The following is a 22,377-nucleotide window of genomic DNA, read 5'->3' as shown; positions in this document are numbered from 1 at the left end:
GAAAGGAAGCCAGTCTTCCTGGTGCTGAAAAACACTTGCCTAGGGGAACCCCTCTGTACATGCTCTGTGGAGTCTGTCCCTTGGTGCCTGCATAGCTGGGCAGAAGAAGAGACTAGATCCTCCTGCTCCCAGGGAATAAATAACATGTGAAATCCAGACAGGCTTGGACACATTTTTCTTTGATTATCAGTTTCTGTCCAGGCTATTCTATTATAGTCATTAAAATAAAATAGAGCATGATTTTTGTTTGTTTGTTTATTTTTTTTGCTAATACTCACCCAAGGATATTATTTTCCATTGATTTTTAGAGAAAGTGGAAGGGAGGGGAAAGACACAGAGAGAGTAACATTGATGTGAGAGAAACACATTAATGTGTTGCCTCTGGCACTGAGCTAGAATGTGACTTTTAAATATATGTGTGTGTGTGTGTGTGTGTGTGTGTGTGTGTGTGTGTGTGTTTCAGAGAGGGAGAGAGAGGGAGAGAGAAGTAGAAACATCAACGATGAGAGATGCTTCCTGCACGCCCCACACTAGGGATCGAGTCTACAACCCGGGCATGTGCACTAACTGGAAATTGAATTGTGACCTCCTGGTTCATAGGTAATGCTAAACCACTGAGCTACACCAGCTGGGCTAGAATATGACATTTTTAAAGGTTAGATGCCAGTGCTGTGAGAACATTACTTTTTGGTGTGTGTTTAGTAGTAGATACTCTGAGGCTCTTGTTTCTGTGTGTGTTTATTAGCAGGTGTGTTAGGGACAGAACCAGGGAATTCATGTCCCTGAAAGTAATATCCTTGGTCACCTCTTAGGTGTCCAGAGGCTTTACAAATAGCGTGGAGCTACAGCCCTTCCCAGTCCTCTAGGACACAAAGAATGACTATTTACTTCCATGGGACCAGTCTAAAATCTCAATCAAATTAGCATTCATTGTGAAAAAAATAGAAGCATACCATTCTCTATTTTTTCTGGGGTTTATAGGAGAATGTTCTGAAATCGGAGGAACTAAAGAAGACAGAACTTTAAAAAATCCTCGGACTTGGCTGATTCGTGGTTCTTAGAACAGGGAGTGAATGTGCATCAGACTTGAATGCCTGAGACCGTTTCCCATCTGTAGTTCCCTGGTTGTATTTCTTTTGCTCAGCCTGAAAGATAAGGAGATATGATTTACTTTTTGCAAATAGTCTGTGTTACCAAGCAGGACTGTGAGAAACCAGACTGACCTCTTTTCCTTTGGTTGCTGGAGAATGGCGTTGACAGTAGGCACTGTGCAGCCAGGCCCAGGAGGTGTGTGCTGCTCACTCCTTTATTTGCACAGAGAACAACATGGTTGGACTTTTTAGACTTTACCCCTACATGCTGCCCAGTTGTAGTTTTTGTAGCATGTGAAGTAATCAGGAGTAACACTTGTAGTTTTGGGAGATTTTAAAGAAGTTGAATATGTGGTCCTTCCCACTAATGGCTTGAGTAGGGAGCTCGCTTCTGGGACCCATTCTGTGCCCATAAGAGCCAGTTCCTAAATGTGTACGTGTTGGGGGGAGCCTTCACGCCAGGAACAATTGGTGCCCATGTTTAAAAGGCTGAGAAAAGCTAGCAGATGCCAAGTTTAATTAAAAAATATTTGTGATAATGAACTTTAAAATTGGGCTTACATTCTATTTGGGGAGAGAAAACTTTTTTGAGTGAAATAATTGCAATTAGTGGAAGTTGATGTGCAATCTAATTGCTTCCTATGACAGTTTTACCTACCCAAGATTACTAGAAAGAAAATCCACTTAGCAAGCTGAAAACATAACTAGGAGTTTTGACTTCTGATGTGTGAACAGGGGGAGAGAAGGTAAGTTGGAGAAACTCTGTTCTTCAATAAGGTGTGACCTCCTTTTTATTCCCTGATATGTTGAAGATTCTTAGTTGTCTGAGGCCCTGATAAGAGCTGAGGATAAGGATCAAGGAATAGTGTCCCCCCATTGGAGAAAATACTGGTTGATGTGTCTACCCCACGTATTAAGGAAAATAAGTAGTTTCCCCCTATTTCTTGTCTTGAGATGAGAGAAGTTAGCAGCCAGAGGTGAAGCTGAATCCTGTACACTTACACTGATCATGGTTTCTGAAGATTTTCTTTAAAAACAAAATCTGATTTTAGTCGGGCAGAATCGCTGTTTTTAGCCATGAATGGAGAGAGTCTGGACAGTTGCTGATTGGTTGTACCACTGCTGGTTAGCTGTTTCAATGCCTATGTGCTATAGGGAGATAAGCATTTGATATTAATATTGGGTAGCACAATTATCTCTTACTAAGTGTTAATACTCTGATGAGTGTAAAAATCTTCGTTGACTGTAATAGTTGGAAAATTAGGTTTGAAAATCACCTGAATTGCTACTGCAAAATACATTTTTCCTCTTATTGTAGTATTGATAGTTGTAATATAAGTAATATAGATAGTAGGTGATTTAACCGAATTTTCAATTAAAATAAAATAGTTTTTCATGTCTTTTTGTTTATTCTAAAGGATTTCTTTTTTGCTGACTAGGTAATAAGATACTTATTTTAGCTAATTTGGAAAATGGAAAGGGACAAGAAAAGGAAATCCTCATTTATGTTTCTAATATTAATATTTTATTAATTAAAATATTAAAACCATATTTGAAAACACATTGCTAGTTAATGGGTTGAGGAGATCCTGCGGCTAAAGAGGGTTGGCGTCTACTCAGAGAATTTCGCAGGACAGGCGTCGCCTGTTGGATGTCTGTGATCTCCCAGCACTGACCACAAGATTAAAATGGTGCCAGAAGCTTTGTGTAAGTGTGTTTGAAGTTGTGGAAGCCTGAAGTGGAAACTTTACCTCCTATTAACTTTCACATTAGTGCTGCAGTGCAAGGAAACTAAGACATAATAAAGTATAGCATCAAGCTTGAAAATCACTTTATTCAAAAGGTCATTTCTGAAATAAATGGTGTTTGGGTCTGGTAGACTGTGCTTGCTTGTGGCGCCCAGAATGAGCTGTGGCGCCTCAGTGCAGCCAGGTTTCTCAGCACTTTGGGGTTGCCTCTGAAATGATGTCAGCTGCCAAATTCTGATTGTCCTGCCAAAGAAAGGCTCTAACTATGCGATTTAGTGTCATTAAGTAGTGGGCAGTTTACTCTGTATTTACATTTTATCTAGCTATTGTGGGATTTTAAAAAAGCAAATACTTTTTATTTTATTTACTTTTTTGTTGGGAGTGATTATCCAGCATACTCATTTCATATCCAGTTATTTAACTTAGGGCCCACCGTGGAGGTTTATAGTTTTTTCACAGTTTAGCGAGGTCCTCTGGTCAAAGACAGTATAGGGGCATTAGCTTTGTGTTCTGTGGCTAACGATGCTTCCTGGTGGCCTCCAGGACAGCCCTGTGAGGAGGAGGATGGAGCAGGTGGTATCATCCCATTTTACAGATGAGGAAACTGAAAAAGTTTGTCTAATGCCCTTTGGCTATTATACAGCAGCTGCCATTCTTCTTTCCCTTTATTTTCCTTGGTTGGCTTTCCCGTAGTAAAAACACCCCCAATAGCAGTGATTATAATAACAACAAGAGCTGAGCTTGATTGATCAATTGCCATGTCCGAGGTAGTGTTACTCTTCTAAATGCTTTGCATACATTGACCCTCACCCCAATCCTAAACAATAGGTATTACCCTCTTTTTAGAGATCTAGGCCCAGAGAGGTTAAGAAACTTGCCCAGTTTTTAACACTCATGTCAGAGGGTAATTGAGAATCATAAATGAAAATACAGTATGTAAATTCTAAGCAGTGCTAAGCTCTCAGTAAAGGATAGTTGTTATGATGATGATTGCATGTGCACAGTTACAATTTCTGTTTCTGTATCATCGTCTTCATTAGCCATTGAGGTAGTTGTTGGTGTTGTGTTACAGTTATGCTTCTGCATCTGGTTTATCACTTAGATATTCAAGTTGTCATGTTTAGTCTGTATAGATTGGTGCTGTATTGAACCTATAGGGGCCTATACTCTGGCCATCCACGTTTTTGGACTCCCCCATCCATGCCTGGGGCACCTCCCATAGGACTGGTTGTGTTAGGCATTAAAACAACATTCCTACTAAATCTAATATCTGGAGTTCTGTATTCCGAGGATCCTCTGACATTAACAACAAGTATAACCTGAATTTCTAAGTTGAGATAAAGTTCTGAAATTGGCTGAAAAGGATTTTGGGAAAGCTGAAAATGTTTTTGCATTAGGATGATCTGATTCCCTTGAATTGTAGCTAAGAGACTCTTTATAATAGCCTGCACTTCAAATCCAATTGTTACCCCCCCCCCCCCCCCCCCAAATGGCAGTAATGCAAGTATACCTGTTTACTCTGTTAGTCTTCTCTTTTGAAGTTAGGGTGGGGGAATAAGGCCCTTACTCTCAATGAGATGTTTACTCTCCGAGTCAGCCTGTTTCTTCCAAGGAAGGAGAATTCCCGATGGAGTAAAAACTGTGACCTTCACGGTGATTGAAGCCAAAGGGACACCACAAAGGCTGCTCCCATTTTGGATCCTAGCGTTTTGATCTTCTTTGATTTGCCAAGGCTCTGTTTTTAATGATCATTAATAAGCAAGGCACTACCGTGAAGAAAGGGAACCGGAAATTTAGATACCAATTCTGGCTTCAGTTCTATAGCTTAGTGTGGATGGCTTGATTGGCTGGGAATGTGAACTCACTTGGCTTTTGTTTTTCTCTCCTAACCAATGAAGTGACATCAGTTCTCTTGGGAAGGATAATTGAGATAATGGGTAAACAATCCTGTTTTCATAGGGAGCTGAATTAATAATCTTTATGGGTCTGCAGGGTATAATTAATGTTACACTGAGGCTATACTTCTGGCAGCAGGGAAATCTCTAGGTCTTTTTTTTTGTTTTTTTTTTTTGTTTAGATATCAAGCAGATTTAGATAGCACCAGGAAGTCATGGTGATTTTACTAGAGAACCATCAAATATACAGGTACTTAATTGAATCTAGGAACTAAGAATGTTTTTACTAGCAGAAAATGACCACCCATGTGACTGACTCAGGCTTGGAGGTGAGGTGGGGAACTGCCTCAACTAAGCGTGATGTTTTGGGGGTGGGGGTGTGCCAGTTTCCTGCTACTATTCTTTCCTCATTTTTTCTGCTGTGTGTGCCTTGTTGGTGTTTGCTAGCAGAATCCCTGTGGCAGAAACCAGAAGGTTGATGAAAATATATGGGAGAAAAATCATAAACTTGAGAAAATTCTCTTCTGCCAGTATAATTTGTTTTGTGAATAGGAAAGAAGACATCTATTAGCCTTTTCCTTTTAAATCATTACCCAAGAATATGTTTTTATTGATTTTAGAGAGAGGGGGTGAGAGAGAAAGATCCATGTGAGAGAAACATTGACTGGTTGCCTCCTGTACACACCCTCACCAGGGAATCAAACCCACAGCTTAGTTATGGTCTCTAACTGGGATAGAACCAGCAGCCTTTGGTGTATGGGATGCCACTCCAACCAACTGAGCCACCTAGCCATGGCTATTATTTTTTAACAGGGTTTAAAAATGGTTGGTATATGTTTACTATAAATAATGCAAATAATAACACTGAAAGTAAAAGTTATGCAACTCCTAACCAAGAGATGTATTTAACATTTTTGTAAAATGTCCTTATGTAATTTTTGTACACATGTAATATAAAAATGCATATATACAACTTTTTGTTTGGTTTAATATTCTGTCATATTTTGGGGAGCTTTATTTATTTATTTTTTTAATGATTCCTGCACTGATGTCATAGATTTATTTCTCAGGGTGTCCATTTACAGCTAAAGAGTGTTTTCTCTAAGATTGTATCATTTATGTAAAATGCTCTAAAATCTTTGTAGGAAGATGAATCTGTTAATAAAGCAAAACTCCAGAGAAATGATTGATTCTGGTTAGTTAAGTATTCATCTAAAAAATGAATACTAAGATTTTTTTTTTAAATCCACATCTAAGGATATTTTTTCATTAATTTTTTAAGAGAGTGGAAGAGTTGCCAAAACCGGTTTGGCTCAGTGGATTGAGCCTTCAGGCTGAAAGGTCCCAGGTTCGATTCCGGTCAAGGGCATGTACCTTGGTTGCAGGCACATTCCCAGTGGGAGGTGTGCAGGAGGCAGCTGATTGATGTTTCTCTCTCATCGATGTTTCTAGCTCTCTATCCCTCTCCCTTCCTCTCTGTAAAAAAATCAATAAGATATATGTAAATTAATGAAAAAGAGAGTGGAAGAGAGAGGTAAAGACCAAGAAAAACATCAGTGTGATGTTGACTGGTTGCATCCTGCATTAGCCCCTACTCACCCAGGCCCAGATGGGGGAGGAGCCTGCAACCTAGATATGTGTCATGACAGGAACTGAACCCGGGACCCATTGGTCCTCAGACAACCGCTCTATCCACTGAGCCAAACTGGCTAGGGCTGAAAACTAAGATTTTTAAAACAGTGATGATGAAACCTTTTCTAGAGTTTTATTGCACACATTCCAGCTGAGTCCTTTGGCCCAAGGAATGTATCTTAATGAAACAGAGACATGCACAGATATGTCTACCCCATGCTGTTCGTGCATTGCTCTCGAAGGTAAATATTTGAAAAAACGGTGCAGCAGCATATGACTATCCAATACTGCCTTCAACCTTGCAGTCATAAAACTTTTCATTCTAAAATATTTGAGAGAGGTAAAAATAGTCATAATATAAGAGAAAAATGCTTGTTAGGATTTGTATACAATGCCAATTTTATTTAAAAAAAAGCATTCTCTTTCAAATATAGTTATGTATTTTCATCCTTACATAAAAAATATAGATATCTGCACTCATAAATACCTTCGTATTTTCTCATAAAAAAAGTGTGCCCTTGCTGGTTTTGCTCAGTGGTTAAAGTGTTGACTCTTGGACTGAGAGGTCATGGGTTCTATTCTGGGCAAGGCCATGTACCTTGGTTGCAATCTTGAACCAAAGACAGGTCAGGATGTGAATGGGAGGCAACCAATTGATGTGTCTCTCTCACATCATGTTTCTCTCTCTGTCTTACTCCCTCCCTTCCACTCTCTCTAGGAAAATCAGTGGGGAACAAATGTCCTTGGGTGAGGATTAAAAATAACAACAAAAAAGTGTAACATACACGTAGAAAAGCGCACAGATCCTGTTTTCATCTTTGATAGATTTTAACAGACTCAACACACATGCATAAATTTAAAATTAAAATATTACCAACGATCCAGAAGTTCCTATATGGCCTTTCCTATTTCACTGCCTCCAGCCACCTCCATGGTTAATAGAAGTAACCAGTGTCTTGGCTTATGTCACCCTGGATTAGTTTTGTCTGATGTTGAACTTTATAAAAATGGGATAATGTTCTGGCTTCGTTTGCTCAGTATTTGTGGGGTAGGTGTAACAGGTTCCTCCTCCCCCATGTGCTGTTTAATCATGTAACTAGTCTAATTGATTTACCACAACATCTGTTGTTTGTTTGTTTGTTGTTCCAGTTTTGAGCCTTCACAGCTAATGTTATTATAAAACTCATGTGTTGGGGCACATATGTGTATCTGCTTAGGAATGGGCTAACTGAGGTTGGATATGTGTTTGTTCAGGTTTAGTAGACAAAGAGTCAACACTGACTCTTAGGCTTTAAGTCTAGTAGGTATGGCGTGGTACCCGTTGTTAGATTGCATTTTCCGGATGACAGGGAGTATTAGTACCTAGGAAAATCTACTACTAGATTTTGTGCTAATTGAACTTTATTTCGGTTTTAATGGAGACTGTTTTCTCCCTCTGACACTGAAGATGTGTTGTGCATCAAGTTCTTCATCATCAGACCCAGAATTTATTCTTCTGCGTCATTTAAGTTGGGTATCACCAGTAGATACAACTTGTCCTGTAGCCAGATTTTGCTGCTTGATGAGCCAATTTAATGTCAGATTTCTATTCTGAAGTGTTTGAAACCATGAAATATTTCAGGTTACCATCTGCTTTTCATCGTGACTGATTAAGATGCTGGTCCAAGAATTCAACTTAAGAAAAAGAAAAAAACTCTCTGGCTTTATTGCAATAATTTTCCATAGACCAGTATGTCAGTGACTCATCATCCCCTGGTTTTATTCAGAGGAACCTTGAAAAGAATCTCACTGTAGAAGAGAAAATTACAAGTACTTTTGCAAATGCTTGATAAGACAAACCAGGATTCCACTTGAGTTGAAAGTGCTATTCACCTTTTTATGCCTATTTAATTACAAGTTATGAAAGCTCTCAAGAGCTCAAGTACATAGCAGGTAATATTTCATTTTTAGGAATGTTGACTGGGAATGTTCAAAACCAGTATGGGAGGCTCTAGAATAAGGCTATCATTGAAATAATGATTGGGGCAGGAGAAACACATTTATCCTGACCAAATCAAGACCATGTTTATCCTTCTTTTAATTATTAATATGTAATACTCAGACTTTGCATTCTTATGTAGATGGAAGAGTTTTAACTCTCTGTTTCCCAGATATTTGTTATTTGATACTAGACAATTTCAAAATATGATATGATGTGCACCTAATAAAAGAATTTCATTAACTTCCAAAAAACATTACAAGTAAATTTAATGCAGGTGTAAAGTGAATTTGACACTCCAGTCTAAGTCTAATAGTTTTATGAAATATTTGTGGGAGAATTGTAACCCCGGAGTCCGGTTTCTAGCTTTTAATAATAAATTCTCTTGGCTCATAAAATGAAACCAAGAGTCCTTTAATGGCCAAATTGCTCGCCTTGTTTGGTAAATGTCACCCCATCACTCCCTTTATCAGGTCCTTTGCTCTTCAGGTCTTCTGAAGAGCCTGTGCTGTGAGACAGGACTTCTCCGTACTCTTTATAGATGCTCTTCTCTCTGTAGGATAGGGGTGTCGAACTCAATCAGAGAAGGGGCCAAAATCTAAAATCCAGCCTAAATCGTGGGCTGAATGGTTTACTGAACAGTCATAAACTGTCATTGTGATGGAAACGCAGCGGAGTGCAGTGATGACAGCGCGGTGCGGGCCACATTGCAAGGCCTGGCGGGATGGATTTGACCCGCGGGCCTTGTGTTTGACACATGTGCTGTAGGAGTTGCCCTTGTTACCTTGTTAATATTTAACAGAGCCAAGCACAAAGTGAGAACTTGCTAGATCCTTCATGAGTAAATGCACAAATGAAAGACTGAATGAAATAGAAGATTGTGTTTTCTTACTGAGTTCATATTTTTATCATGAACAGGTACTTGTTCGGGTTACTGGCAACCTGACCTAGAAAATCATTGTCGTATTGGCTTACAGGTAAGAGGGACTGAGTGTGTAGTTTTGTAACTTTACACAGGAACTGCTTATCTGTGGCCATGATTGCATGTGTGCCATTATTTGACCAAGTGAATGATTGCTGATAAAAAAAAACTCCTAAATGATCTCTCCTCCCCCCCTCCCCCCCTTATTCCTTTTCTTAAAATCTTTGGACCAAGAAAAAGGAAGGACAAAGGTTTATTTCTATTACCTGTATTGCTTGTTAAAACTTTAAAATTTGCTTGGTTTCTTTTTTTTTTAAATTTAAATTCTTTATTTTTTAAAGTATTACATCAGTCTCTTTTTGTCTTCCCATTGACATCTCTCCCCCGCTGTTTCCACTCCCCCAGTATATGCCCTCACCCCCTAATTTTCTGTGTCCATTGGTTATGCTCATATTCATGCAAACAAGTCCTTTGGTTGATCTCTTAACTGTAACCCCCCCGCCCCCTCCCCCTTCCCTCTTAGGTTGGACAGTTTGTTCGATGCTTCTATGTCTCTGGTTCTATTTTTGTTCATCAGTTTATGTTGTTCTACAATGTTGTTGGTTGGGACCACAAGAAAATATTCCTAAACTAGATTGATGTATTTCTTTTGTGATTAAATTTGGTTCCTTTACATTGTGGACTTTTGGTAATTGCTGATCCTCATTGAAGAAATTTTAAGTTAGTAAATAATAATAATAATGATGATAATTAGCATTTTTGAGTATTTAATTTGTACCCAAAACTTTGCAAAAGACTTTTGCTTCCATTATCTCATTTAATCTTCATTTTCATCCTGTGAGAAATTGACAGATATACTCATGATACTAATAAGGACAATTGCTTTCTAAAGGTCACATAAAACTTGTAAGTAGCTGAGCTGGGGTTCCAACCCACATCTATCTGCCTTCAGTGTCTGAGCCACTATGTTTAACTGTACTTCCCTGGTTTTTCTATGTACTTATGCTTCTTCTCTCACATATTATAGTGATAGGATCATTTTTGTTTTACTATGTTAACGTACTTTTGGTTATTAATCTTTATGTAGTAACTAGAGGCCTGATGCACAAAATTCATACAAGAGTAGGCCTCCCTTCCCCTGGCTGCCAGCACCGGCTTCCCGCTGGCACCTGGGACCTGGGAACATCCTTCCCTCAGAGCCCTGCCTCCAGAAGAACATCCAGTCTTATTAGCATATTATGTTTTTATTTTTATAGATATTTGTTGATTTGACATCTTAGCTATTCTGGTCAAGACTCTTTTGTTTACTATTGTGTGTATAATACTTAGAAATTTTGTTATTTTGTGTTTGTTTTTTAAGCAGATTGAAAGAAGAAAAATTATTTTGCTTTCACATATGTCATGTTTTTCTGATTGTCAGTTTAATCTAAACAGGTTCCAGCAGTCCTCAGACAGAGGACTGGAGTTTAGATATTTCTTACTATTTGTGGAGAACAGCATCTCAAGTTGTGTAGTTTACTATGCAAGAGCACAGTGCATGGATAGCAATAAAGCAACTCCTTTACATTTAAGGTCAAATAGCAAAGAGAAGGGTAAATAAAATGAGACAGTAGGTTTTCACATGAACTGATCCGTCATCCATCATGTATTTAGATTAGCATCTGAAAAACGATAAATGTCAAAACTTTGTATTGTTATAAGTAGTTGACATCTACATGTTAAAAACGTAACTATCAATTTTGTGTCCTGTAATACCACAGTGGATAACTGTTTATTATATGTTGGCCTGCCAGTGCTTGTGGGGAAGGGTGGTATGCTTTACAAATCCAACTGAATGACATGTCTAGACGGGGCTGAATGTATAATTACATAAAAACACAGCTCAGAAATCATGGCTGAAAAACTTTTAATAATTATTGGCAACTCTATGCCATGTTATATTACTTCGTACCCTTATTTTTCTGGTTTATTGTTGTAGAAGAATTAAATTATTTTTTGTAGTCAAAACAGAAGATGTGTACAATGTGATATAATTACAAATGCAGGTTTTAACTAAAATATATTTCCCACACAAATATATGTTTCTTGATTTGGAGAATTGAGTACCTAAACATAAATAGGAATTATTGCTCTGGCATTAAATTTGGGTAGGAGCCTTTTGAAACAAACTTAATAGGGCAGCAAAACTTTAAATTCAAATTTCCTTTAGATATAGACTTACTGGCATTGAATACAGTATATATTTTAATAGTTCTAACTGTTCTAGCATCTAATTTTTGTTTTCTTTGTTCTCCCTCAAGTAGTCTTCTAGGCAGTGTACTCTTCTCTAGCCACTTAACCTTAGCTTTTCACAGGAGAGAAATTTCCAGTGCCTTCTCTTCTATTGAGCTGTTCCTTACTAAACAGGCTATTATAAACAAGTCACAGTGAACATTTTATTGCTGGGTGTAGGAGTTGCTTACATAGCCGAGATACCAGTCCTCCCTTTTAAAGATTTGTATTTTGCCATGATTTTCCCTGTTGTTTTTTTAAAAACAGTGTCATTTGATAATCAAATGTTTTAAATGTGCTTAAATCTAATTTATCACTTCTTTAAAATGGTTATTGCTTTCTGTGTCCTTAGGAAGCCTTTACCTACCCCCAATCTTGATAATATTCGCATATATTTCCTTCTGAAAGCTTCATGGGTTTAGCATATGTTTGGGACCATGAACCATCTTGAATTAATTTTTTTTCACATGCTATGTTATTAATATTCAATCTTTAAGAGATATTACCTATGTTTTATCTATTTTTAAAAATACATTTTTTTTATTGACTTCAGAGAGGAAGGGAGAGGGAGAGAGAGAAAGATCAATGATGAGAGATAATTATCGATCAGCTACCTTTTGGACATCCCCCACTAGGAATTGAGCACTCAACCCCAGGCATGTGCCATGACTTGGAACAGTGACCTCCTGGTTCATAGGTCGATGCTCAACTACTGAGACACTTGGGCTAGGCATCACCTCCATTTTAGAAGTGAGGATTTTGGCATTCTGAGAATTTGTCAGTCTAGACATCATATGTAATAGTAAGTTTGATTTAGAGTTTTTAGAACCTTTGGAGGATGATCATGATGAAGATATATATTGTAGTAGGTCACTAACATTTGTGATAGCATTTTGGTGAAAACTTTTTTGACATACCTCCATTATTGTCTCAAAACCATTGCGATTAACAAAATATATATATATATATATATATATATATATATATATATATATATATATATATATATATATTTGGTAACTGGGTTCATCCCTATAATGAATTCAGTGGTATTGGGTGCAGAACAAGATTGCAATGTTTTGTGCATATATTGTACCAAGTAGAGATTCATTTCTATAGAGATGTCCTATGAAGCTGACCTGGAGTGATTTGACTATTAAGATACTAAATCATATTGCAATTAGTAGTTGAAGTGAAAGAATCAAATTGATTGAGTTTATTTAACCTAACCTACTTATTTTTACTAGATATAGTATGGGGCTCAAAATTTCTATCAGTTTTCAGTTCTCTCAAGTTACATCCCTATTCCTACTGTTTAAGGTGTCCCCTCTGACATTGTAGAAATATCACCAAGTACCAGCATCTCAGGCTAAAGAGAATTCTCACCAATCAATGTGGCTTCATTGATGGTATATATATTTTGGGTTCTAATTATGTGATAGCCACACTGCAAGCATTAATTTCTAACAACAATCTGGTTTTAAAGAGGAATTTAAGATTTTCACAGCACACACTTAGGGGTTGTGTGGGGGAACATACATCTTCTGAATGGTGGCTTCTCATAAGCCCTACAAGTGTCTGAGTCACAGTAGGAAACACTACAATATATAGTTCTGCTAATTTGGTCACTTCTGAGATGTGTGCAGGTCTGTGGCGGGGGGAGAGAAAGGTGTCAGTGTACTGGATGTGACTGTCCAGGACACCGCTATGGAGGTATGAGCAGGACAGGAAGAAGCTAATGTTACTCCTAAAGGGAGCTTCACTTCGTGTTGTGATGCAAATGCATGATTGTACTCTTTAAACTTGCTCTTTATTGGGGGGAAAGGTTGCCTTTATTTTTAGCTGAGCAAATGAACATAATGAGGACTGTTGAGAGACCTCACTGGAGTATACTCAAATTCCATCACAATGCTAGTGTAGCCCACGCTGCAAATGGTGCTGTGTCTGTGTAAATAGCAGAGGAAGTGCGCCAGGTTCATAGGAGTACCCTTTTAAAGTGGCCTTCTCACTAAGGAAACATTAGCTTCAGTCAATAATTCACAAAGAAACTAGGACAGTTCCCAGGCTCCTCTTTATTTGCAGAGATAAACAACTGGGCATTAATAGAACCATGCTGAAAGCAACAGTAATAAAATTCATTGTGTTCTGATTCTGTCCTCTGAGCAAGGCTATATTAATTTTTTAATATAAAAATTGTGCCTAAATTGGAGATGTATATGCATTATAAGCTAAATTGAATGCTTTTTCTTAAAGAGCACTTGTTTTGCTTAGTGTTGGCTACTTTTTCTGATTAAAGTGGGTTAAGATTAATGTTTCTAGTCTCAAGCATGTTGACTAGTTAGTTTTTATCGACTGTTTTGTATTGCACACAGGAACCAAATTTAATGGCTTTAGTTATTTATTTGTTCTTTCATTATATTTTGATAAAAAATTTTACTTCATATTTGTTATCTTGCCCTGGCCAGCGTGGTTTAGTTGGTTGGAGTGACACCCCATGCACTGAAGGGTCTTGGGTTTGATTCCAGGTCAGAGCATATACCCAGGTTGTGCGTTTGAGCCCTAGTTGGGGTGTGTTTGGGAGGTAATCAGTTGATGTTCTCTCACTTTGCTGTTTCTCTCTCTCTCCCTCCCCCCCCCCTCTCTCCCTTTCCCCCCTACTCTCTCTTGAAAAAAAACAAACAAAAATAAAACACACAACTTATTTGTTGTGTTTTAATGAAGTGAAGTTATGTTATATGAATGCTTTCAATCTGTAAATCGGTTAATATATATAGTAGTTAATAATTTTAGGGATGTAAGTCAAACTAGCTTTATCTTATAACTCAGATACAAGGTTTTAGAACATTGTTACAGAAAAATTTTCTGACTGCTTGGAACAAAATTAATTGTCATGTGAAACCAGCCATGCCGTTCATTGCCACTCCAGTGTCCAGATTTATGTCAGCATTAAATACTGTTGGCCGGGGATCCTTTGACTCAACACTGTGTGGATATTTGCAAATATGCCATTGGATGCTGCCATGTGCAAGTGAGTGTTGACTCTTATTTATAGGTAAAGAACTCCCTTCCTTGTCCTTGTAGATATTGGGTTACTTGAATCAAGTAATGTTTGTTTAGCTATTTATCCGTTAATATGTTTAAAAAGAATCTTCTCTAAGAAGACGCATTAGTCATTCACTATTTGTTTGATCAGATGATATAGCACTGACATTCTCATTGTGTAATCATAAAACAGCTAATTTTGTTGTGTTTAATGCCAAGAGCAGATGTACTTCCTAGAATAAACAGCATGCAAGTCCATATCTAAATGTATTATTAGAAGCATATTAAAATCTTTGTATTTTTTGTGGTTTAAGAAAGTAATTGCAGTTTGCATTGTGTCAAATTAAAAAAAAAACAAAAAACAAAAAAACACACACACACCCCAATGTGATTGCTGCCACAGCTTAAAAACTTCTTTGAAGAAGCAAAATTTGGCTCATGTGTTTTCAGTTATACTGTGTTATTCTGAGAGACTGTGTCATGCATGAAGGTTTAGTGCATTAACTCTGGAAGCAGACTGCCTGGATTCAAATCTTGCCTGCATACCCACTTTGTGATGTTGGTCAGTTACTTAAATTCTCTGTGCTTCAATCCTCATCTTTGTAAAATGGTAACAACACTGATAATAATGTGCACCTCTTAGGGTTGGTGGCAGGATGTATAAGTTGATATAAATAAAGTGCATGGCACATAGTAAGGAAAAATGAGCAAGAGTATAAAGGGTGAAAGAGATGGATGTGTGTTACAGTGGCTTCTCCTGTATCAATTCCATTCTGTTAAAGTAAGTCTGTGAGGTCCTGATCAGTCAATATTTAAAGAGTAACTTTCATGGTATTACTCTAGATTCTCCAGGGCATTACATAAGGAATAAAAGACATGGTCCCTTTTTAGAAATTTTGCACCGTATTTAAATAGATAAACAAATGAAAGTGTTAGGTAGCAATAATAAAAGGGTAATATGCTAATTAGACCACACAGCTGAATGACCTTCCAGATGTCATTCCAGACATCCTTCTGGACAAAGCCACATTGGTGGGGGTCGAGGCAGAGGTGGTTAGGGGTGATCAGGCAGACAAGCGAGCAGTTAGGGGTGATGAGGCAGGCAGGCAAAGGCGGTTAAGGGTGATCAGGCAGGCAGATGAGCAGTTAGGAGCCATCAGGCAGGCAGGCAGAGCAGTTAGGGGCAATCAGTCAGGCAGGCAGAGTGGTTAGGGGTGATCAAGCAGGCAGGCAGGTGAGTGGTTAGGAGCCAGCAGCCCCGGATTCCAAGAGGGATGTCCAACTGCCTGCCTCCCCCTCCCTCCCCCCGACGTTCCCCTGATTGGTGGCAGGGCCAGCTGGCCAACCTCCTATGTCCCCAACCCCCTGCTGGCACTTCCCATTGGGGAGGGCTGGCCAGACCCCACCCATGCATGAATTCATGCAACGGGCCTCTAGTGCCTACATAAAAAGATGTGATTCTTTTGCAGTGAAAACAGGGGAGATGAAGGAGTATAAAAGGTGAATTTTGATCTTAGAGAAAATTAACATAAAATCCCATCCCAAAAAGTTTGAACCTTTTCTCTGAAAACCACATATCTTTGTGGATGAGAGCTCATTATGTCTATTCTCTTGTAGAGCTATTAATTTATTTTAAATGGAGTTGAAGTCCCCTACTTTTCTTTAAACATCTCCCTTGCTTTCCTCTGAGCTCTTGTTAGTCCATAATAAAAACCAAGTGCTCCTGCATGGAGGTTCCCGCCTTTCCAGGTCTGTGTCCATTTCCAGGTTGTGGTGGTATGTGCCAAGTGTGGAATACTCTGGTCTCTCACCTCAACCTCCCTGAGACCTCCTCCATTCTTCACAGTGCACTTGTGTCCCAGCTCCAGGATACCTTATCCAACCACAGACCTGAGTCCCAGCTTCCCAGGCTGCAGCCTCAGTGCTCTGTTTGATTCTAGGGGAAGCTGAGTCTACATGAAAGCTCTTTGCAAATTATGAAGTACAGTAAAGATGTGTGTTATATGGGGGGGATGAGGGGGACACTGCCTTATCTTTCTTGCATTATTTTTCCCTTCTTGTATGTTTGACGTGTCATCGCTCCTCCACCTCTCATCTTAGCCTTGGGAAGAATCAAGGCAGTAGGGAGCTGCAATGACTGCGTGAGCTGAAGGATGCTCTGCTGGGCGTAGCAGAGCTGGCTAACAGATCTAGGTGCAGCTCTCACCAGAGGCTCTGTAGTCAGCTAAGGCAAAAGAGCAAGGGCTTCGTTTTGACAGATGGTGTAGGTGTGGATGTCACTGTGTGACACTGGCACTGTTCTTTTCAAAAATGCATTTTTATTGATTTCAGAGGGGAAGGCAGAGGGAGAGAGAGCATCATTGATCAGCTGCCTCCTGCATGCCTCACACTAGGGTTGGAGCCCACAACCTGGGCTTGTGCCCTGACCGGGAATTGAACCATGATCTCTGGTTCAAAGGTCAGTGTTCAACCACTGAGCCACACTATCCAGGCTGGCCCAGTTCTTAACCTTTTTGACCACTCACATTCTCATGTGAAAAGCAAGGAAGGCGATGTTGTTAGAAACTTCATGGGTGGTGTTTATTTATAATAGCATACATGAGATGTTTGTGGGAAAACTGTTTTGTTAATTTTAAAAGTGCTTATTATTGTTTCTAAAAACAAATAACTAGGTAGAACTTTCTGATCACTTTTGGATAAGTTCATACACCATGCTTAATCCTAGCCAGGAGGCTGATGTGGTTAGGTGAATAAGGACAGGATCTGAGGGGAGAACTCACGGACCTTGACTAGGTCTGGTCCCAAGCTGGTGGCAGCAGCTCGGAGTTGGGGTGGGGATACCAAGAGCTTATAAGCACTAAGTTTGGGACAGAGGAATGATAAAATCAACTAGGTAACATTTCTTTACATCTGTGGGGAGTTCACTTGGGGGAGCTTTCTGAGTGAGGCCCTGTGTTGCTGCATTTTACGAAGAATCTTTAAACAATAAATATGAAACCAGATGACGATCAATTATCGAACACCCAGCTACTCTCTGCCTCTCTCTCTGTACTGGAAATTTACAGTAGATTCTGGTAGGGACAGGCCTGTGAAAAGAGGAAGTGAGGTTAGCAGCAACAGCTCCCTGCAGTGGCTTTGGGATGTTGAATCTGGGTGACTTGACTTGGTTTCTGTCTGCTGTGAGTTGCTCTCTGGTGCTTCAGCAGCCTCAACACTCATCTTGGGCTTTTCGAGTGGCCGTGTAATTGGGTCAGTGTGAGAAGCCTCTTGCCGAATGTTTTTTCCACACCCCAAATGGAAAAATACACATCTCTGATATTAACTCAGTATAGTTCTCCAGATACTTGGAAACAATGTGTTGTATATTGCCGAAGCCGGTTTGGCTTAGTGGTAGAGCGTCGGTCTGCGGACTGAAAGGTCCCAGGTTCGATTCTGGTCAAGGGCATGTACATTGATTGCGGGCACATCCCTGGTAGGGGGTGTGCGAGAGGCAGCTGGTCGATGTTTCTCTCTCATCGACGTTTCTAGCTCTCTATCTCTCTCTTCCTCTCTGTAAAAAATCAATAAAATACTATATCTTTTAAAAAATGTGTTGTATATCACCAAAAGGAGAGGGGATGGAGAGGTAACTCGTGGGGCTACTTGTGCATCAGTTTACATTTGCATTTGGAGCTCTGTGTTCTTGTGATTTTGGGTAAATGTGTAATTTCTGGACCATAAGGTTCACATCTGTAAAATGAGAATATTGAAGTAGTGGTCTGTAGTCAGTCCCAAGTTGGGAAAATTGCATCTTTTAAAAAGGGTTGGGAAATTGTCTCCTACTCTTCTAATTATACATGGAAAATCTCCTAGAGGAGTCTGGCATTTTTTAGGAGCCCTTTTCATTCAACAGTGTCACTTAGGACGTATTACGTGTCTGGGATGAGTTTGGGGGCTGGAGATACAGTCATGAACAAGGCAGGGCCCAGCCCTCTGGATGCTTGTATGCTAAGGAGAAGAGACAGGAGATAAACTAGCAAACACATGGAAAGGTGACAGGAGTTACTATTACAGTGGGTGTGTGGTTACAAATGGGACAAGTCAAGGTCATCTGAGTCATGTAGCTTAAGCAGAGGGTGGTGGTGATTACAACTGGTACATGCTACAGGTTTGGGTCCATATTCTGCTAAGTGTGAGCTGCTTGGTAGACAAGTTATCTGGAGTTTTAAATTTGAGAGTCTTTGCTCTATACGTGGTCTTTGAAGCTTTGGGAGTGGATGAGATCAGCTGGTGACTGAATTTAGATAGAAAAGGGAGGATTGTTGGGGACCTGTCCTGACCTCCAAATGTTGGAGGTCAGGTGGAGGAGGGGAATAGAGAGACTGTGCTTGGTTGCTTTTGGCTTCCATTCAGCAAGTCTCTGTTAAACACTAGCATATACTGCTCTTCCTTTAAGCTCAGGGCAACCTGTGTCTATGTAAGATTATACTGTGCATGTATATATGACTTTTAAAATCATAATACTCAATATGTGCAAGGTGCTGGGAGATGGGAGCTCTCTGTGGTGACTTCCACCTCCTGTCAAACACCTTGATGCCCATTACCCCAACACCTACAGGTTGGCAGCCACTCTAGGTGCCCATGTCCCTCTGGGTTGGAGCGTCCATTTGAATGTTGATGGAGTCAGTTGTATTTATAACAAAAGCCTGTTTTTGTCAGTGGTACTTGTTATTGTAATCACATAATTAAAATCTTATGTGATCTGATTAAATATGATATTATTTTTCTGCAAAGATAGGCCAAATGCTTTGGAAGGCCTCCAAAGGCAAGCCTCCCCTCCCCAGCCCCAAATGCTGCTAAGTTGGGTATGGTCATGGCAACTATAAAGGATTGGGGAGTAATTACACTTCCGTAAGGATTCTCACCTTGCTTCTGGAGAGCCTTTGAGTCCATCCTAATAAAAAAGGGAAATTGGAAATTGGGGGTGATGCTTTTTTGGGTATGGTTTATATTAGAATGACTAGCCTAACAATCAATCCACAGACTGATTATTTACGGAAAAGACATTGACCCCCGCACCAGGAAATTGGCAAAAGAATGTATATTATGTTAACTTAAAATGAAATGGCCAAGGAGTGTGTGTGCGTTTGATGGTTCTCTGCTTAAAGCAGCCTTTACATTTCTAAATCAGTTATCTTGTTACCTTGGTTAAGTGAGGTTTTGCCCTATGAACATAATAAAAACCAGTTTTATAGTCTGTGCTAAGAGCCTTCAAAATGGTTATGTACTACTTTAGCACTTCTAGAATTTTCTGGAAAAATATATATATATATATATATTTTTTTTGAAGTTCACAAAAATTTATGTTCAGAATGTTTATTACCTTAGTAGTTATCTAACATAACAGTTGAGTGCAGCCTATATGTCAGGTGTTGTAACCATGGTTCAGCTGTGACATGTACACCTAGAGGACTGTTATGCAGGATTGAGCATCTGGTTTTGAAGAACCCTGAATAGCATGGAGAAGTGTGCACAGGATAATGGTCCATTGCAAAGGGTACAAGGCATTTTACATGTATGACCTCAGCTTTAAAAACTGTACCACAACATTAATGGACTTTATCTGGGTGGTAGCATGGTGGGTGACTTGTGAGTGGATATTTTGTACTTAATTTTGAATTTTGTAATTCTCACAAATGACAGACAGGTGTTATACCACATAATAACCTTATTATAGCAAAGGCTGACTTGAAATACAAAGAGGCCTTTTGAATTTGGTTGCTCTTGAGAGTTGGTGTTTCATAGAATGACTTACTAAGAGAGAACTTGAATGGAAATGGTAAGAAATACTTTTAGTCTTTAAAATAATTATTAATTACTTATAATTAAGTATATACAGAAATTACCTTTATTTCAAAACTTAAATATATGCATATATAAATAAAATTTCTGTTCATTTGTATAATAATAAAGATAATATATAATTAAAGTTTAGAGACATAGAAAAATTGCTTTCAATATTTATAATTGTTAGTATTCATTTATAATAGTTATTAATCTTTATAATATCAAGATAGTTGAACCTAATAGCATTTCCCTCATTTTAGACATAAAGAAAAACAGTCTCAGAAAGAGTTGTTTCCCTATTCTAAGTTACACAGTTGGTAATGGCAGATTCTGAACCCATGTTCTCTGATTCTAAAACTGTTGGTCTTTCTGCCCCCAGCACTGGGCTTTAATATTTTCTTTAGTAAAGTTAAGTATGGAAAGACGCAATAGTGAGGTTCTGCATTAGAAGTCCTGAACTGTGGACAGAGTTTACATAACCCTATGAGCTAGAGCAGAAATGCTTTCAGAAGAAGCCTAGGTTTGTTTTCCAGAATGGTTGCATATGTTGGAGTGAAGGAAGAAAACATTGAAGCTGTCCTAAGAAATAAACTAAAATTTACTAATATTCAGTGTTGAGATGGAAGCTGGGACTCTTGTTTGGGTCCTAAGTCAGGTGATAGGCTTCCCCTTTGGAACACAGGCATCCTGGGAACTGTAAGGGGCTCCACTCGGCAGAGGGTGGAGGGGCCCCCACTCTCTTGTCTGCTTTCAGCCTATTGTGACGTGCTGCGTTTGCTCAAGAGACTTACAGGTTATGTTAACGGTTATAATTAAAACAACAGAATCGATAATTGGCTTATAAAGATTCCTGTGAGGAACCATGGGTTGAAGGTAATGTTGATAATGCAAACACAAATGAGCTGTGAAAAATTAGCAGAGCTGATATGTCTTCGAGTACATCCTATTATCAACTATGAAGTCAGCTGAAAAGTGACTTTTGTCTAAGAAAATGTAGTTTTTTTTGTGTGTGTGTGTGCGCTTCAGGGGACCCGTGGTTAATGACCACTGGAAGTCATGGTTGTTTTCATGTAGTTCAGTTTTTGAAAAAAAGGTCTTTCTATTCAACTACCATTTATTGAGCATCTCCTAGGTGCCAGGTGCCATGCCTGTGGGATGAAGAAGACAGAACCTTAGACAAGCTCACAATCTAAAGAGGTCTCAATTCTGCACTAAAATTACCGAATAAGGAGTGTAAGTGTTTGTGGAGTATCTCATCCAGGCCCATTACTGTTTAGGTGGGGATTCTCTTCTGAGCATGCACAGGGATGGGTCCCCTGTTCTTGGCACCAGGGGGCAGGGTGTATCGTAATTCCTCCTTGTCTTAGTGTCATCAGGCTTCACAGATGGCATCCAGTTTTTCCTTCCTTCATTGGCTGTTCAGAGTGATATACTCAGGCCTGATTTCTAACTTAAACGTTAGGCATTGCTAACATAGTTCAGTCTGAAAAAAACAAACAAACAAAAAAAACCCCTTAAACTAAAGGCTCTAAATCATGTAAAATTTGTGTGTGAGTGAAATTCTGTATATTGATATTATTTAGAATGCAGAATATCTTTGTCAGCTACCAAGGCTGATAGAAGTAATAGCATCCTAGGCAACAGAAAGGAGAGCCCTGCTGTGATGGCATCATTGGAATCACCTTTCATTTTGTCATCGAACAAAAAGTAGCATTCCCTGTGCCTGAGTCAAGGTTCAGTCATGTACAGCTGGGTGATTATTTTAAGTATGTGTCTGAAAGAACCTCAAGAAGTACCACTTTCTAAAGAATAATGTAGCATATACTTTAGGCTTGAAAAATTATAATCAAAACAGGCTTATTAAATGCTCATCCATGTCTGTGCACTGTTCTTAGCCAAGTTAAACTCATCAAGGAGGAGCTTCTCCATTAAAAAAATAACTCGCCTCCCCTTATGTTTGTAACTGAATTAT

The 22,377-nt window shown here is 39.0% G+C and overlaps 1 protein-coding gene across 25 annotated transcripts in view; it reads left to right on the top strand.

Annotated features, from left to right (window-relative positions):
* The window catches only part of SIPA1L1 (signal induced proliferation associated 1 like 1), a 385,638-nt gene that overhangs the window by 164,717 nt on the left and 198,544 nt on the right, over positions 1-22,377 (top strand). For 4 of the 25 annotated variants that reach the window (XM_045579114.1, XM_045579081.1, XM_045579101.1 and 1 more), the window contains one exon: positions 9,263-9,321. The exons of the other annotated variants lie outside the window; for them this stretch is intronic. The gene's annotated coding sequence lies outside the window, so the exon portion shown is untranslated. The remainder of the gene's footprint in view (positions 1-9,262; positions 9,322-22,377) is intronic. 25 annotated transcript variants of the gene reach the window in all.

The sequence above is a fragment of the Pipistrellus kuhlii genome, unplaced genomic scaffold (genome assembly GCF_014108245.1).
Source record: "Pipistrellus kuhlii isolate mPipKuh1 unplaced genomic scaffold, mPipKuh1.p scaffold_m20_p_1, whole genome shotgun sequence".
In the NCBI taxonomy this organism is placed as follows: Eukaryota; Metazoa; Chordata; class Mammalia; order Chiroptera; family Vespertilionidae; genus Pipistrellus; species Pipistrellus kuhlii.
The sequence above is the reverse complement of the archived record's forward strand: the minus strand, read 5'-3'. Positions and strand labels throughout refer to the sequence as shown.